Source organism: Lactuca sativa, chromosome 4 (assembly GCF_002870075.4).
Source record: "Lactuca sativa cultivar Salinas chromosome 4, Lsat_Salinas_v11, whole genome shotgun sequence".
NCBI classification, from domain to species: Eukaryota; Viridiplantae; Streptophyta; class Magnoliopsida; order Asterales; family Asteraceae; genus Lactuca; species Lactuca sativa.
In genome coordinates, this window is record NC_056626.2 from 286,369,834 (window position 1) to 286,389,301 (window position 19,468).

Genomic DNA, 19,468 nt, shown 5'->3' on the forward strand with positions numbered 1-19,468 from the left:
TAGTAGCAGGTGCAGCTACGGATTGTTTTCTTCCAGCAAGTTTTTGAGTTAGATTACACTTCTTTTTGTCCCAGAACTTTCGCTTCTTGCTCGTAGGTTTGTGGCCTGAGGTATTTTCGCTGGCGGACACCCGTTGGTGCTCCTGATTGTTACCACAATCTGTATTGTCAGTACCGCTTCCATTTCTGCTGGCGTTGTTAGCATTGAACTGTGTCATGACGGCTGCCACTGCTGCCCTGACTGCAGCCTGAAAAGTAGCAGCATCTATCTGTAGAGTTGGCGCCTTGTTAGTTGGTTGGTTGCCTCTTGGTGAAGACATAGCTCTGTTTCACGATGGAAAAACATCTTCGTTAGTGGAAATGATTATCTTAAGTGCATCCTAACGATTTATATTTACGCATATAAATTTTTGCACGTTACTGTACTATTCCTAGTGTTTCCGCTAACATTCTTGAAATGGAGTTACAGCAGTGGGTAGGGGTAAGTTTCATATGGGCGTTAAGCTTTACTCATCTTATAATCATGTGTGTCCAAACACGCTTGGCTGAGGAGTTTGATGGGACCCGATGTATTAGTGTTGGTATGATAATGAGTTTTAGAATGGCTATACGTCGTGAGTTTCTAACTAAGTTTTATCTTATATCGATTTGTAACGTAATTTGGTTGTTAAGGGCGTTCTGAAAACAATTCATAACGGGAGTCTTTATATGGTAACCCATGAATTTTTAGTAGTTCTGCATCCAAGTGGAGCCTTATAGTTGACCCAGGCTAGGTCCTTATTATGACCAATTGGAGCATGTTCTCGAAGATTTGACCTGCATCCCTATGACGCAGTCCTAATACAGAGTAGAAGTAAGTTCAGGTAGTGATCTTTTGATGTTGGTTGTTTGAAACCGGGTTCCATTGGTTGGTGAATAACATGATCCAACCTTGGAGAGAAGATCAGGAACGATTCCGGAGCTAGATTACTCTAGTCTTACAACTTAAATAGAGTGGGTTTTAGGCAGGCTCCTATGGCAACATGATGGGAGTGTTTGAACAAAAAGGTGACACAAAATTCGGCTGATTGAAACGTCATTGATGTTTAAGATGTAACAAATTAGGGAAAATTGACCTTGTAGAGGGTCTTACATCATATCGAAGCAGGAGTGTCTTGGCCGCCTAAAGGCCTCACTAAAGGTACCTACAGTACAAGATAGTTTCATAGGGAATGCCACATAGGGCATAGATAGGAAAAACGATTCCTTTTTAACATGAATTGAAGTAAGGCATCTACTACTGGCGGCGGTCATTTTTCTTGTGATCTCTCTGTTCAGCTAGCTGCCGCTCCATATCAAGCATGTGCCTTTCGTACACCCTCTGGCGTACTCGGAGTTTTATGACATCGGTTCGTGTTTCAGCCAGTGCTTGCAGCAGGGTTTCATAGTCTTCCTCAGACTTTTCACGAGTGCTCAAGGCGATTGGTGCGGATTGTATGTATTCTTGCATTTGCATCAACCTCTGCGATACTATGGAGAGTTGTTCTCCCCTGAATCTCGTCTCGGGCAACTCTACGGACCAGGATTGGAAAAATTCTATCTGCTGGGGTTCCTTCGTTTATGTTGTAGAAGCTTCGATCTCCATCGAACGACATAGGTTGGTCTTGCTCTTCGCTCCAGATTTCCAAGCACTCTACCCAAGGAGGCATCGGGCCTTGAAAAGCCGGTCGAGGATTGGGATTTGGAACACGGGTCATTGAGGATAGGTTCACCATTTCAGGTTCGGAGTCAGAACCGTCAGCAAGGCCTTCAGCTTGGTGACCATCCACATGGATTGGGTGATCATTCTCTGGCTCCTCTCCGAGCCATTCAGTATTGTTGTGGTTAGGGTAGTACGGGTCGTCGTGGGGATGAAATCCAGCCATGATATCTTCGCGAGAAATGGGGATATAAGAAATAACTAAGTAGATGTACTAATTAGATAATTATAAGATGATCTTTATCAGGTACTTCAATACATTGTTTAGTGCATACTAGTCATATGTATTTGGGACAGGATAGACCTTCGAATAAGCGACCCTAACTCTAAATCCCCAATCCAACGAGAACAGGAAGTAGAGCAAAGATCCACAGATTCTAAGTCTATGACGTCCTGGATACATATAATTTTAATGTATCCACTAAGCAATTATTGACATATTGATAAAAATCTATTTAGTTCTTAGATAAGTAATTATAATAACACCAAATACCCATATGGTATTTCATTGTGGTAGTGTTGGTAAGTTTTTAGACTTGTTGCCATATCACAACCATTCTTGGGCATGTGCTAATCACTCCTCGGACGAGCATAGTTGATCAGGCTATGCCACTCCCAAGACTGACCATACATCCCCGAGCTTACCTGTGATATCCAACAATCATTACTTTTGTTTTGTTCTAGAACGATGTTGACCCTAGTATGTATGCACGCATGTATACTTTTAATAAGAAACTACTTATTTCTAAAAGTATAGTTGTTTTGAAAACATAATATCAGAGACTCTAGTCCCAATGCATTTATAGTTTGTATATCTTATCTGGTTCGATATACTGAGTTCACTATAAACAATGCTCTGATACCAATCTGTCACACCCCCAAACCAAGGATGGCGGAAACGTCCGGGGGTGGAGGACTTCATGTAGAGTATCACAACAACGAGTATAATAGTGCTCAAAGTAAATACAACCATCATAAATATAATTAAAAAAAAGTTACACCAAAGTATATGTTTACATGATTCAAATCAATTACATTATGATACAAAATGAACTGTTCGACGATTTATCGTCCCATCCTCAAAACGTGGTTGATTTCCTGTTTCACTGAATTCCTGAGAATACAAGTAGTTTTGAAAAGTGTCAACACAAAGGTTGGTGAGTTCATAAGCTTTTGACAGTAAGAGTTTGAAAATCGATCTTTGTAAAGAGATGTATGATACCAAGAAAAATCCAATATTTTCCTTACAAAAGTTATGTAGTCCTAAATACCAGGAACGAAAATGAACAACTATTTGTCATACTTAAAGATATAAAAGTGGTTTTAAATTGGCATAAAACTCTTTCTGATGTGAGAAAAATTTCGTAACGAATGATGTGTAGTCTTAAATACCAAGACCAAAAGTATACAATAAAGTATGTAATTGTTGATGTAAAAAGTGATTTTAAATCGACATAAAACCCTTTTTGATATGAAGGCGTACAAGTATTTTTCCATACTTAAAATAATTTCAGTGAGCTAAATAGACCTAACTCGCTAATTTAAGGTTAGAACCCGTAAATCTTATGATTGTTAATACCACATGTGAGCTATCATAACCATACTTGACATTGACGGCCTCGTAATGCGACGTTCTTCAGGCGTCGCCGTTAAATGACACTTGTCACCACAGACCTGCCGGTCTAGCTGTAGCGAGCAGCTCTGGTGTGGGTTTGTCAAACCCAATATAGATCTATACACAACTATCACGCTCTCCCTACAAGAGACTCTGGTTACAATTTACAGGACTTTTTGAATTTGTTACTTTGGAAGTAATCCGAAGGGAATGACTCACAAATTTATTCATTAACAGATTTACGTGAACTAAACGGAAAACCTTTGGTAAATAAGTTTGAGAAGTAAATGATACATAAACTATACCTATTATAGTTTATCCAAAACGTTTGTAATGTATAAGAACTCTTTTATGAATGCTTTAATGCTATGAATCCATAAACTATGCTCATTATAGCTTAATGTACGTGTTCTAAATAAATGAATAATCTTATCATGAATGACTATATTTCAGTTTATGATGATAAACTAACATGGAAACACATTCAATATTTGGAACTTATCGTTATACACTTTGCTCAACATAATACAAAGTGTTATGAAAGTTATAAGCTGCTAACAAATTTTCAACCTGTCTACACTGTTTCTGAAAATTCATAAAAAAATCATACGAAGCTGAAAACTAAATCCGTAAATTCTGAGAGTTCCCAAAATATGTCTAGTTTACTCATAATTTTTATCATGATTTTTAATGACCTCCAACTTGGGTGAAAAAGTCCATAATCACAGACTGGTCCGGATTGGTGTTTGAAATGATAGGCAGTTTTGTAAAAATCGCCATAAATTGTAGAAAAATCGTATGGAGATGTGCAAGTAGTCATTTTAAAGCTAAGAACTGGAACTATTTACACCTAAAACAGTTTTGAAAACTAAAATGTTTAAGTGGTCCAAAACAGTCCGTGAATGGGGTTGAACTTTTCTGATGAAGGCTGTTAGAAAAGTGTAGTTATGTTCTTGGTGTTTTAACTTGTATTCCCCCCCCCCCCCTAAAAACTCGAGAAAACATGAAAATATGGGGGTATGAACTCATCTTGTGTGATTTCAGTAGATAAGTGTTGAAGAAGAGAAGTGTTCAACCCAAGAACACTTGAAGAATCCCTTGAAGATTCGAAGCTCTAACACAAATATAATGGAGTTTGTGTAAGATATCCATGATTTGAGTAGAATGAAGTGTAAAAATCACAAGGAGGATGAATTACACTTACCAAGAGTGGATGAACACTTGATGATCAGCCTTGGGATCTTGAATTAGAGAGAAAGGTTGGAGAGAAAATTGGAGTTGAATCTTTGGTGGAAATGAGAGTGATTGAAAGAAAATGAGGAGAGAGGTGGAGTGACCAGCCCTAGAACGTGGGGATGGCTTGTGAGAGGGGTAAAAAGTAGAAGGAAGTGACAAGGTATGGTGGGGAGGAGTGTGGGTTAATCATGGAGTGGGTATGGGGTTGCTTGTGTCATAAAATAAGGTAAAGTCAACACTCTACCTTTGTACTTTACCTACTCTCTTTTGGATAAAGTTTCATCCTTAAAATATGATTAAATCATTAATTTAGGGGCCTTATATTTTAAAATAAAGTTTTGGGTGAAAATCCTATGTTAAAACAATTAAAAACGGGCTTAAAACGCGAATTTAATTGAAAACCGGGAGAAAAAGGGCTTCCCAGCGAGGCCTCTCGGTCCTAGGCCGAGGTTCGGTTCATGCTGATGCTGAGTCGGAAGCGAGAGGCGCGAGCCAGAAGAAGAAACGAGGGGCGAGGGTCCGTCCGAAGGCTCGGTCCGAAGTCAGAAGCGAAGGTCAGAAGGTTCGGTCCGAAGTCAGAAGCGAAGGTCAGAAGGTTCGGTCCGAAGAGAAGTCAGAACCGAAGGAGCTGTAGTGAACAGTAATGAACAGTACCTTCGGTTCGGTCCTTCCTTTTTAAGCGAGGTTCGGTTAGTGTGAACAGTACCTTCGGTTCCTAAGAGGACTTTCGGTTCCTAAGAGGGGTTTCGGTTCCTAAGGTCCGTTTTTCGCGTAGACTTCCGTTTTTGGGATGTTTTCGCCAAATTCGAGGGTCGGGATGCCCCGAGTGATTATAGAAAGTTGGGAGAGATTTCGAGAGAGATTTGAGAGAGATTCCACATACTCAGAGAGATTTGGGAGAGATTTGACATACTTGGGGAGATTTCACATACAAAGAGATATTTGGAAGAGATTTCACATTCTTAGAGAGTTTTGGGAGAGATTTGACATTCTTGGAGAGATTTCTCATTCAGAGAGAGATTTGGGAGAGATTTCACATACTTAGAGAGATTTGGGAGAGATTTGACATTCTTGGAGAGATTTCTCATTCAGAGAGAGATTTGGGAGAGATTTCACATACTTAGAGAGATTTGGGAGAGATTTGACATTCTTGGAGAGATTTCTCATTCAGAGAGAGATTTGGGAGAGATTTCACATACTTAGAGAGATTTGGGAGAGATTTGAAATTCTTGGAGAGATTTCTCATACAAAGAGAGATTTGGGAGAGATTTCACATACTTAGAGAGATTTGGGAGAGATTTCTGATACGAAGAGATGGAGTGAAAACGATTGAGAGAGGTTTCATTGGTGACCTTTTTGAGTGTCCGGCTACGCACTGCAAGGTCCGTAAACCCCGTTAAGCCTTGTTTAAGGATCTTGCATACTCCCAATGAGTGTGTAACATTGTTTTATCGGTTTGGCTCTTCACGTACCACCGTTTTAGGTTAAGGAGATCTACATGTACGTACTTTTCGATTTATGATCTCTCATTAGAATAGAGAGTTGTTTAGAGATTACATAACGTAAACTCTAGTACTCACGGCAAATTGAGTTGACCGGTTTGACTTGTTGACTTTAGTTGACTTTGACTTGACTGAAATTGACGGTTGTCACATCATCCCCCCGTGAGAGGGAATTTCGTCCCGAAATTTGAATTTAGGCAAGGAGTTTGTAAATGACTAAGGTCGGCTCTACATTATTTTGATTCTGACTAAGAGATGAGTTACCATACATGAAAACTTAGCTTATACACATTATGATATTACCAATACTGGGCGGATAGTAAAATGTGTGATTCTACTTCAGTTTCACATCCCAATGAGGAAAAGAAACTAAGTCAGAATTCTCACATTCTATTATCTACCAGGTATTCGTTATATATAACTGGGGAATGTATAAGTGAGGAAATCATAACAAATAACTTAGTAATCCTTTTTACTACGAGGGTAGACAAGCAAGTCACCTACAACGATAACGATGAACTGATCCTAGTAAGAATGACACATCCTATGAATACTGCGAACGGGTTGGCCCTATCCGAGGGGTATCACTACGGGCTTGCAGCGTTCGCATCGAATTTGGAGGGTTGTCCTCGGACATCCTTTTCCAATACTCGCGACTGGTGATATTCAGATCTCAGGTCCGATACCTGAAGGATACCTCTTTCCTTGTGGTTGGTCGGCCTATTCGTTTATGCGAGGCAGATAGTAAAAGTTTCTACTGAAGATATTGTCAGGGCCTCTGAAGTTAATGGAACTATGAGCAATTTGCCTTTCTATTTGAAGAATAAGAACAGGGCTTTCCAGGGTGAAAAGCTTGGTACTTCAATTTTATTGTTGAGTAGTTCGACAGGTTTGACCTAAGAGTTCTTGTAGCTCGGTAGAAAGCATGTGGGTTTGGTTTACACGATTAGGCCTTCTTAGATGGTAGGACATTTACTCGCCCTCCTGGGCAACCTTGGCCTGAAGTTCATGGCAGAACTCGTACTATATCTTTCCCAAGCTTCTGTGCTTGGACCTTGTCTGCTACATGCGTGACATTCCCAAAGGTCTCCTGTAAGTACTTGTGATAAGGTTTCGGGAAGTATAACACTCCTCTGATGCGTGTTTTGAGGTTCCATAGCAAAAGATGATCCGTAGGTTCGTGCTGGATGTTTATGAGAGACGAATGTTTTGATGTTTGAGGGGGGTTAGGTGAAAGGTCCTTTTGTAGACGTTAAATCGGGAAGATGAGGGCTATATCAATGAAAATTGGATGACGACAGCAATATCTTTTTAGATAAAACTAGCTAAGCTGTATTCGCAAGAAGAGATCACTAGAGTGATAGAGTATCTTGTGTTTCTTTTTGGGGTGATAAACTTTGTTTGATGTTATCATTATTGTAGATGATTTATACCACAGTGTCTAGCACTGGCAGTGGGTGTGTTTCGAGAATTAGTAATGCTATTTGACATCATGACCCCTGACAGGTCTCCCTATGATCGAACGGTATATGAACGTCGTATGTGATCTGATGTTGGTGAAATCGTCGAGTGGGTGGCCCCACTCAGTTCTTACTACTAGACACGGATTAGGAGTCGGGATGAAATTATTTGTTTCAAGACTTCAGTATTTTGATTATAATTAGCCCCGATGTCTGTACAAAGTCATGACATCTTACAGGTAATGATCCTAAGATCATATGTGAATGACTTTGGTTTGATTTGGACGAGAGAGTATTTTAACTACTTTTTTTTTAAAAGTCATGGATTTTAGCAAGCATATAACAATTAATTACAAACATATGATACTTAAACGTTTTTGTCGTTGGGAAACATTACAAAAGTCCTAATATGGTTCCCTATTACCCTTGCTGGTTCGTTTGTTATGCTCCTCCGCTTTCCCCGTCATTCCTCTTAGTTGGGCAGTTTCTCTTGAAGTGTCCCGCTTCACCACATAGAAAGCACACTGGAATTTCTTTTGTAATGGGGGTTGGTGTGATGTACTGAGTCGGGGTCCTATAGAAACGGGCGGTGTGCCCTTTCCTGTTGCAGTTTTTACAGTGTATCTCTCGGAAAGCTCCTGTGTGATGGAAGCCACATTGGTTACACTTTGGGAGTGAACCCTTATATGGTCTGGCCGGTGTTTGGGTGGTAGACCTCGCGGCTAGTGTCGCGGCGTTCATCATGACTGTTGTTGTAGTAGCAGGTGCAGCTACGGATTGTTTTCTTCCAGCAAGTTTTTGAGTTAGATTACACTTCTTTTTGTCCCAGAACTTTCGCTTCTTGCTCATAGGTTTGTGGCCTGAGGTATTTTCGCTGGCGGACACCCGTTGGTGCTCCTGATTGTTACCACAATCTGTAGTGTCAGTACCGCTTCCATTTCTGCTGGCGTTGTTAGCATTGAACTGTGTCATGACGGCTGCCACTGCTGCCGTGACTGCAGCCTGAAAAGTAGCAGCGTCTATCTGTAGAGTTGGCGCCTTGTTAGTTGGTTGGTTGCCTCTTGGTGAAGACATAGCTCTGTTTCACGATGGAAAAACATCTTCGTTAGTGGAAATGATTATCTTAAGTGCATCCTAACGATTTATATTTACGCATATAAATTTTTGCACGTTACTGTACTATTCCTAGTGTTTCCGCTAACATTCTTGAAATGGAGTTACAGCAGTGGGTAGGGGTAAGTTTCATATGGGCGTTAAGCTTTACTCATCTTATAATCATGTGTGTCCAAACACGCTTGGTTGAGGAGTTTGATGGGACCCGATGTATTAGTGTTGGTATGATAATGAGTTTTAGAATGGCTATACGTCGTGAGTTTCTAACTAAGTTTTATCTTATATCGATTTGTAACGTAATTTGGTTGTTAAGGGCGTTCTGAAAACAATTCATAACGGGAGTCTTTATATGGTAACCCATGAATTTTTAGTAGTTCTGCATCCAAGTGGAGCCTTATAGTTGACCCAGGCTAGGTCCTTATTATGACCAATTGGAGCATGTTCTCGAAGATTTGACCTGCATCCCTATGACGCAGTCCTAATACAGAGTAGAAGTAAGTTCAGGTAGTGATCTTTTGATGTTGGTTGTTTGAAACCGGGTTCCATTGGTTGGTGAATAACATGATCCAACCTTGGAGAGAAGATCAGGAACGATTCCGGAGCTAGATTACTCTAGTCTTACAACTTAAATAGAGTGGGTTTTAGGCAGGCTCCTATGGCAACATGATGGGAGTGTTTGAACAAAAAGGTGACACAAAATTCGGCTGATTGAAACGTCATTGATGCTTAAGATGTAACAAATTAGGGAAAATTGACCTTGTAGAGGGTCTTACATCATATCGAAGCAGGAGTGTCTTGGCCGCCTAAAGGCCTCACTAAAGGTACCTACAGTACAAGATAGTTTCATAAGGAATGCCACATAGGGCATAGATAGGAAAAACGATTCCTTTTTAACATGAATTGAAGTAAGGCATCTACTACTGGCGGCGGTCATTTTTCTTGTGATCTCTCTGTTCAGCTAGCTGCCGCTCCATATCAAGCATGTGCCTTTCGTACACCCTCTGGCGTACTCGGAGTTTTATGACATCGGTTCGTGTTTCAGCCAGTGCTTGCAGCAGGGTTTCATAGTCTTCCTCAGACTTTTCACGAGTGCTCAAGGCGATTGGTGCGGATTGTATGTATTCTTGCATTTGCATCAACCTCTGCGATACTATGGAGAGTTGTTCTCCCCTGAATCTCGTCTCGGGCAACTCTACGGACCAGGATTGGAAAAATTCTATCTGCTGGGGTTCCTTCGTTTATGTTGTAGAAGCTTCGATCTCCATCGAACGACATAGGTTGGTCTTGCTCTTCGCTCCAGATTTCCAAGCACTCTACCCAAGGAGGCATCGGGCCTTGAAAAGCCGGTCGAGGATTGGGATTTGGAACACGGGTCATTGAGGATAGGTTCACCATTTCAGGTTCGGAGTCAGAACCGTCAGCAAGGCCTTCAGCTTGGTGACCATCCACATGGATTGGGTGATCATTCTCTGGCTCCTCTCCGAGCCATTCAGTATTGTTGTGGTTAGGGTAGTACGGGTCGTCGTGGGGATGAAATCCAGCCATGATATCTTCGCGAGAAATGGGGATATAAGAAATAACTAAGTAGATGTACTAATTAGATAATTATAAGATGATCTTTATCAGGTACTTCAATACATTGTTTAGTGCATACTAGTCATATGTATTTGGGACAGGATAGACCTTCGAATAAGCGACCCTAACTCTAAATCCCCAATCCAACGAGAACAGGAAGTAGAGCAAAGATCCACAGATTCTAAGTCTATGACGTCCTGGATACATATAATTTTAATGTATCCACTAAGCAATTATTGACATATTGATAAAAATCTATTTAGTTCTTAGATAAGTAATTATAATAACACCAAATACCCATATGGTATTTCATTGTGGTAGTGTTGGTAAGTTTTTAGACTTGTTGCCATATCACAACCATTCTTGGGCATGTGCTAATCACTCCTCGGACGGGCATAGTTGATCAGGCTATGCCACTCCCAAGACTGACCATACATCCCCGAGCTTACCTGTGATATCCAACAATCATTACTTTTGTTTTGTTCTAGAACGATGTTGACCCTAGTATGTATGCATGCATGTATACTTTTAATAAGAAACTACTTATTTCTAAAAGTATAGTTGTTTTGAAAACATAATATCAGAGACTCTAGTCCCAATGCATTTATAGTTTGTATATCTTATCTGGTTCGATATACTGAGTTCACTATAAACAATGCTCTGATACCAATCTGTCACACCCCCAAACCAAGGATGGCGGAAACGTCCGGGGGTGGAGGACTTCATGTAGAGTATCACAACAACGAGTATAATAGTGCTCAAAGTAAATACAACCATCATAAATATAATTAAAAAAAAGTTACACCAAAGTATATGTTTACATGATTCAAATCAATTACATTATGATACAAAATGAACTGTTCGATGATTTATCGTCCCATCCTCAAAACGTGGTTGATTTCCTGTTTCACTGAATTCCTGAGAATACAAGTAGTTTTGAAAAGTGTCAACACAAAGGTTGGTGAGTTCATAAGCTTTTGACAGTAAGAGTTTGAAAATCGATCTTTGTAAAGAGATGTATGATACCAAGAAAAATCCAATATTTTCCTTACAAAAGTTATGTAGTCCTAAATACCAGGACCGAAAATGAACAACTATTTGTCATACTTAAAGATATAAAAGTGGTTTTAAATTGGCATAAAACCCTTTCTGATGTGAGAAAAATTTCGTAACGAATGATGTGTAGTCTTAAATACCAAGACCAAAAGTATACAATAAAGTATGTAATTGTTGATATAAAAAGTGATTTTAAATCGACATAAAACCCTTTTTGATATGAAGGCGTACAAGTATTTTTCCATATTTAAAATAATTTCAGTGAGCTAAATAGACCTAACTCGCTAATTTAAGGTTAGAACCCGTAAATCTTATGATTGTTAATACCACATGTGAGCTATCATAACCATACTTGACATTGACGGCCTCGTAATGCGACGTTCTTCAGGCATCGCCGTTAAATGACACTTGTCACCACAGACCTGCCGGTCTAGCTGTAGCGAGCAGCTCTGGTGTGGGTTTGTCAAACCCAATATAGATCTATACACAACTATCACGCTCTCCCTACAAGAGACTCTGGTTACAATTTACAGGACTTTTTGAATTTGTTACTTTGGAAGTAACCCGAAGGGAATGACTCACAAATTTATTCATTAACAGATTTACGTGAACTAAACGGAAAACCTTTGGTAAATAAGTTTGAGAAGTAAATGATACATAAACTATACCTATTATAGTTTATCCAAAACGTTTGTAATGTATAAGAACTCTTTTATGAATGCTTTAATGCTATGAATCCATAAACTATGCTCATTATAGCTTAATGTACGTGTTCTAAATAAATGAATAATCTTATCATGAATGACTATATTTCAGTTTATGATGATAAACTAACATGGAAACACATTCAATATTTGGAACTTATCGTTATACACTTTGCTCAACATAATACAAAGTGTTATGAAAGTTATAAGCTGTTAACAAATTTTCAACCTGTCTACACTGTTTCTGAAAATTCATAGAAAAATCATACGAAGCTGAAAACTAAATCCGTAAATTCTGAGAGTTCCCAAAATATGTCTAGTTTACTCATAATTTTTATCATGATTTTTAATGACCTCCAACTTGGGTGAAAAAGTCCATAATCACAGACTGGTCCGGATTGGTGTTTGAAATGATAGGCAGTTTTGTAAAATTCGCCATAAATTGTAGAAAAATCGTATGGAGATGTGCAAGTAGTCATTTTAAAGCTAAGAACTGGAACTATTTACACCTAAAACAGTTTTGAAAACTAAAATGTTTAAGTGGTCCAAAACAGTCCGTGAATGGGGTTGAACTTTTCTGATGAAGGCTGTTAGAAAAGTGTAGTTATGTTCTTGGTGTTTTAACTTGTATTCCCCCCCCCCCCTCCCCCCCCCTCCCCCCCCCCCCCCCCCCCCCCCCCCCCCCCGTAAAATCTCGAGAAAACATGAAAATATGGGGGTATGAACTCACCTTGTCTGATTTCAGTAGATAAGTGTTGAAGAAGAGAAGTGTTCAACCCAAGAACACTTGAAGAATCCCTTGAAGATTCGAAGCTCTAACACAAATATAATGGAGTTTGTGTAAGATATCCATGATTTGAGTAGAATGAAGTGTAAAAATCACAAGGAGGATGAATTACACTTACCAAGAGTGGATGAACACTTGATGATCAGCCTTGGGATCTTGAATTAGAGAGAAAGGTTGGAGAGAAAATTGGAGTTGAATCTTTGGTGGAAATGAGAGTGATTGAAAGAAAATGAGGAGAGAGGTGGAGTGACCAGCCCTAGAACGTGGGGATGGCTTGTGAGAGGGGTAAAAAGTAGAAGGAAGTGACAAGGTATGGTGGGGAGGAGTGTGGGTTAATCATGGAGTGGGTATGGGGTTGCTTGTGTCATAAAATAAGGTAAAGTCAACACTCTACCTTTGTACTTTACCTACTCTCTTTTGGATAAAGTTTCATCCTTAAAATATGATTAAATCATTAATTTAGGGGCCTTATATTTTAAAATAAAGTTTTGGGTGAAAATCCTATGTTAAAACAATTAAAAACGGGCTTAAAACGCGAATTTAATTGAAAACCGGGAGAAAAAGGGCTTCCCAGCAAGGCCTCTCGGTCCTAGGCCGAGGTTCGGTTCATGCTGATGCTGAGTCGGAAGCGAGAGGCGCGAGCCAGAAGAAGAAACGAGGGGCGAGGGTCCGTCCGAAGGCTCGGTCCGAAGTCAGAAGCGAAGGTCAGAAGGTTCGGTCCGAAGTCAGAAGCGAAGGTCAGAAGGTTCGGTCCGAAGAGAAGTCAGAACCGAAGGAGCTGTAGTGAACAGTAATGAACAGTACCTTCGGTTCGATCCTTCCTTTTTAAGCGAGGTTCGGTTAGTGTGAACAGTACCTTCGGTTCCTAAGAGGACTTTCGGTTCCTAAGAGGGGTTTCGGTTCCTAAGGTCCGTTTTTCGCGTAGACTTCCGTTTTTGGGCTGTTTTCGCCAAATTCGAGGGTCGGGATGCCCCGAGTGATTATAGAAAGTTGGGAGAGATTTCGAGAGAGATTTGAGAGAGATTCCACATACTCAGAGAGATTTGGGAGAGATTTGACATACTTGGGGATATTTCACATACAAAGAGATATTTGGAAGAGATTTCACATTCTTAGAGAGTTTTGGGAGAGATTTGACATTCTTGGAGAGATTTCTCATTCAGAGAGAGATTTGGGAGAGATTGCACATACTTAGAGAGATTTGGGAGAGATTTGACATTCTTGGAGAGATTTCTCATTCAGAGAGAGATTTGGGAGAGATTTCACATACTTAGAGAGATTTGGGAGAGATTTGACATTCTTGGAGAGATTTCTCATTCAGAGAGAGATTTGGGAGAGATTTCACATACTTAGAGAGATTTGGGAGAGACTTGACATTCTTGGAGAGATTTCTCATACAAAGAGAGATTTGGGAGAGATTTCACTTACTTAGAGAGATTTGGGAGAGATTTGACATTCTTGGAGAGATTTCTCATACAAAGAGAGATTTGGGAGAGATTTCACATACTTAGAGAGATTTGGGAGAGATTTGACATTCTTGGAGAGATTTCTCATACAAAGAGAGATTTGGGAGAGATTTCACATACTTAGAGAGATTTGGGAGAGATTTCTGATACGAAGAGATGGAGTGAAAACGATTGAGAGAGGTTTCATTGGTGACCTTTTTGAGTGTCCGGCTACGCACTGCAAGGTCTGTAAACCCCATTAAGCCTTGTTTAAGGATCTTGCATACTCCCGATGAGTATGTAACATTGTTTTATCGGTTTGGCTCTTCACGTACCACCGTTTTAGGTTAAGGAGATCTAGATGTACGCACTTTTCGATTTATGATCTCTCATTAGAATAGAGAGTTGTTTAGAAATTACATAACGTAAACTCTAGTACTCACGGCAAATTGAGTTGACCGGTTTGACTTGTTGACTTTGACATGACCAAAATTGACGGTTGTCACACAAACTGACATCAAGTCATCTTTTCCTAGTTATAAAACTTTTCAAAGGTTTTACAAAACTTCTTTTATACTTTTATATTGTCAATTGCATGCCTATATATGTTTAGTTATATAAGTAATGTTTATAGGACTTAGGAAATCTAGCTCGCTTTACCTCCTTTTCCTCGTTGGGATGTGGTTTTAGGGCATCGGTTATCCATCTGAAGGTCGTCTAAATATTAGTTGTATATTATTTATACATATATAGACATAAATGTTCTATCAGTTAATTCAATACCCTTGAGTAGCAGGGGTATACTTTTATGTTCATACGTACCCGTTATATTACTAGTAAGCTACAATAGGCGTAGTTTAGGAAGTTACTAATACTATTACTAGAACACATAATCATACCATGAGTCAGTTCATTCATGAGTCAATACTTGCTAGATAGAGAGAGAGCACACATTACAACTAGTACACACAGTACATTACTATACATGCTAGATGGAGAGAGAATACACATTACAGCTAGTACACACAGTACATTACAATACTATACAGAGAGAACATACAGGCTAGACAGAGGGAGAACATACAATACAGCTAGAATACATTACATATACATTACTACTGTTATGTGAGCCATTAAACGGGGCATGGCACAACCTGCCATGACCGTTTTTGTATCTAGAATCTCCTTAATTGGGGAGCGTATGAGTTTGTGTATAGATCTATATTAAATTGACTATCCTACACCTTGCTGCTCGCTACAGTGGGACTTGCAAGTCTATGGGTGCCAAATGTCATTTTTCTCCGACATCTTACATTGTCGCGTACTATAGTAGGTAGCAGGATACAGGCTGATCACATGGTACTTTAAATTCCAATATATTTGAGGCAGTTAGTACGGTTGTAGTTATTTGATACTACACTATAGTACTATTTCATTTTCCCATTACATTCACTTCGTGAACATTCACACGATGCACGGTAATGTAGAAACTATATTTTTGGTTAATGATAGTCAGATTTGGGAAAATACACACTCTTACAAGAGACACAGTCAGATACTAGATGCCTTGGTAGAAGGCTACATTCAGTAGGAAGCATAGGGTTTTCTAGGATATTCAAAACTTTTATATACATTCTTACAAATACATTCTTACAAATACAGACACTAAAATACTTATGATCTCACCAGCATTAAAGCTGATACTCTCTTTCAAAATAACTTGTATCCTCAGGTAGTCAGTAGACAGGTACCGATGCATGGTTTAGAGAAGATGGAGCTCGTTCAAGACTCGTCTTTCATTTTGATTTATACTTTAGTGTCTATTATAATTTGACAGAACACACTTGTATTAAAATTATATTATTAATGCAATGGATGATGTTGTTGCTTGTTTACTACTATTCATTGTTGTGATACTCTAAATGACGTCCTCCGCCCCAGAACGTTTCCGTCATTCATGGTTTTGGGGTGTGACAGATTGGTATCAGAACATTGTTTATAGTGAATTGAGTATATCAACCCATAAAAGATATACAGACTATAAATATAATTGGATTAAAAATACTCTGACCAAGAGTTTATACTTTAAATAATAAAATATTTAATTAAGTATACGTGCCTGCATTCATACTAAAATCAGTGTCACTAGGACAGTACAAAAGAATTACGATTGTTGGGCAGCACAAGTAGACTTAGAGACATATAGTCAAAACTGGGAAGATATAGCCTGATCAACTATGTTATCCGAGGGTTTACTAGCATGTGCCTAAGTGTAGTTGTGAGGTTGCAACAAGTCTAAAATCTTACCAACAATACCACAATGAGAGCAATAGAACATAAACCTAAAATACTATAGGGATGTTTTGTGTTACTGCAAGCTACTTATGTGCTAGATTCTTATATCTCTTTTCTCGCATAGATAATATGACTGGATTCCATCCCTATGGCAACTTGTACTTCCTTAACCAAGGTAATGAAGGCGGGTTTGAAGCTGATCCAGGAAATGACCACCCAATCCCTGTGGATGGTCACCAGGCTGAAGGCTTAGGAGATGGTTCTGACTTTGAGCCTGAAGTGGAGAATCTACCCCCGATGGCTCTTGTTCCAAATCCTAACCCTCGTCCGGCTTTTCAAGGCCCGACGCCCCCGTGGGTGGAAAGTTTAGAAATATGGAGGCAAGGGAAGGATCCGCCCATGCCATTTAATGGAGACCAAAGCTTTTATGACCTGAGCGAAGCGGGCTCAGCAAACAGAATCTTGCCAATCCTGGTCCACAGAGTGGCCCGGAATGAGATTCAAGGCAGGACAGCCCTACATCAAATCACAGAAGTTGTCACCAATGCAAGAATGCATACCCTCCGCACCATTCGCCTGGAAGATGCTCGTGAGAGATCTAAAAGAGACCATGAAACCCTGCTTCAAGCACTAGCTGAATCACGAGCCGAAGTCATAGAACTCCGATTATGCCAGAGGGTGTACGAAGGACACCTACTTGATATGGAACGTCAACTGGCTGAGCTGAGAGTTCACCAGAGGGATGACCGTCGCCAATAGAAGATGCCTTACTTTATTTTCCTTGTTAAAAGGAATTTTTTTCTGTCTATGCCCTATGTGGCATTTTTCTATGAAACTATCTTGTATTGTAGGCACTTTTAGTTAGGCCTTTATGCGGCCAAAACCTTTCTACCCTAGATATGATGTAAGACCTTCTACAAGGTCAATTTTTCTTGAACCTTTGCGTCATGAATATCAGAGATATTGACAGACGAGTATCTTCTGTGTGATTCTTTATTCAAATACTTTCATCATGCTATCATGGGAGTCTATCTGAAACCCACTCTAGTCGAGTTATTGAACTAGGGTAACTTAGCTCAAGGATAATTCCTAATTCTTCTTCAAGGTTTGGATCATGTTAGTTACCAACCGATGGTACCCTGTTTAAGACGTCAAGCGTCATAAGACCATTCTAAGAACTTACTTATACTCTGTAATTGGACTGCATCATAGGGATGTAGGTCAAACATTCGAGAACATACTGCTACTCTTTACTTGAGCGATCAAAATTCATCTAGGTTTAACCATACTAGCTCACGAACTCCTTTTCTTTTCGTGTAACAGAATCATGTCGGCATCCGGAAATAGTCGGTCGAACAACGAAACCCCTGCCTCTCCTATGGACGCTGCTACTTTCCAAGCCGCAGTTACAGCTTCCGTGATGGCTGTTGTGACAGCTGTCCTTGCAAACCGTAACGCTATCAACGCAAACAAGACTGATAAAGGAGTTGACAATTCCGATCGTGGTAACGATCCGAGAAATCAACAAATAGTAACATTCGCCAACACCCAAAACAACAACTCAGAGTTCAAGAAACGAAAACGTCAAGCCCAAGTGGAACGCAAGTGATTTCAGAGGATTGCCATGCAACAGCAACCAGTGGCAACCCCTGCCATCACAACACCGGTCAAACGATATGAGGGAACACTCCCGAAGTGTGACCGGTGCAACTATCACCATAAGGGAATTTGTCGATTATGGCAATGCAACAATCGCAACAAGATGGGGCACATTGCTTGTTTCTGTAGAACTACCTCCACCACTGGAGCTAGCCTAGTTTGCTATAGTTGTGGTGAGGCAGGGCACTATTATAGAAATTGTCCAGAAGAGAAGATCAACGAAAGCAATCGTGTCCCCATAACTCCTACTCGACACTTCACTTCCACCACCGATGTTGGTGCTAGCCAGATATGTCATTTATGCGGGGAGATGGGACATCTCAAGAAGGACTGTCCAATAGCAAAAAACTCAGGTGTAGATGGGAAGATTCTAAGGATCATAGCTGCAGGAGAAACTATGTCGGACCCTCGTTAGAGTATCTAAGGCATTCGTTGAAACAGACTTATAAACTGTTTAAAGCTAGTGCAACTCGAGTCTTATCTTTTGCGAGATCCAGTCAGAAAAGGGATGCTCGTGCTGCGTATACTTGTCTTTTGTAGTATACCTAGTTCGCAGCGATAGTCTTGTAATGAATCTATAGTACGGTAACCCGGTTAAAAGTTGCACTGTTGTTTTTTTTTCTGTAACGCCTTTATGATCAAGTCTAATGTCTTTATTTCCAAGTGAGTCCGATATTACGATACAACTAGATTCAATTTGATCCGCACAATACCAGCTTCGTACGTACATCTCTTTCTCTATAAACGTCTTTTTAACGAAACCGTCATTTCAGAACTCGGAAGTACTCATGCTTAGAGTACCTCATGTTTCTTATTCTTTCCAAAGAAACCTCCGCAAACCTCCCGGGAGTACCACTCGTACAGTACATAAAGTTCAATCCAAAGATCAGTACAGTTGATCTATCGCAGAATAATGTATACACAAGGGTGGTATATAATCAAGGTTCTACAGGTTTAGAATTGATGATTCCCCTTTAACTTCTTTTCCTCGTTGGGATGTGAGCTTAAAGATGAATCATTTATCCGACTACCTTTTCAATCTTATTTATATAAGACTCATATATACGAGACTGTGATTGATGAACCGTGTATGAATTCTTAATATGAACTTCAGGACGGAGACTGCCCAAGACTATGAGTAATCGCATCACCGTGTGAACAAACTTAGAACCCAGTACGACTCCTGTAACCAGGTCGCCCTATAGTCTAACTCTTACTGAAATACAAGAACAGTCCGGACAACTTAGCGAACTACTCAGCAATAGAATTGGAAGACCATGCTTC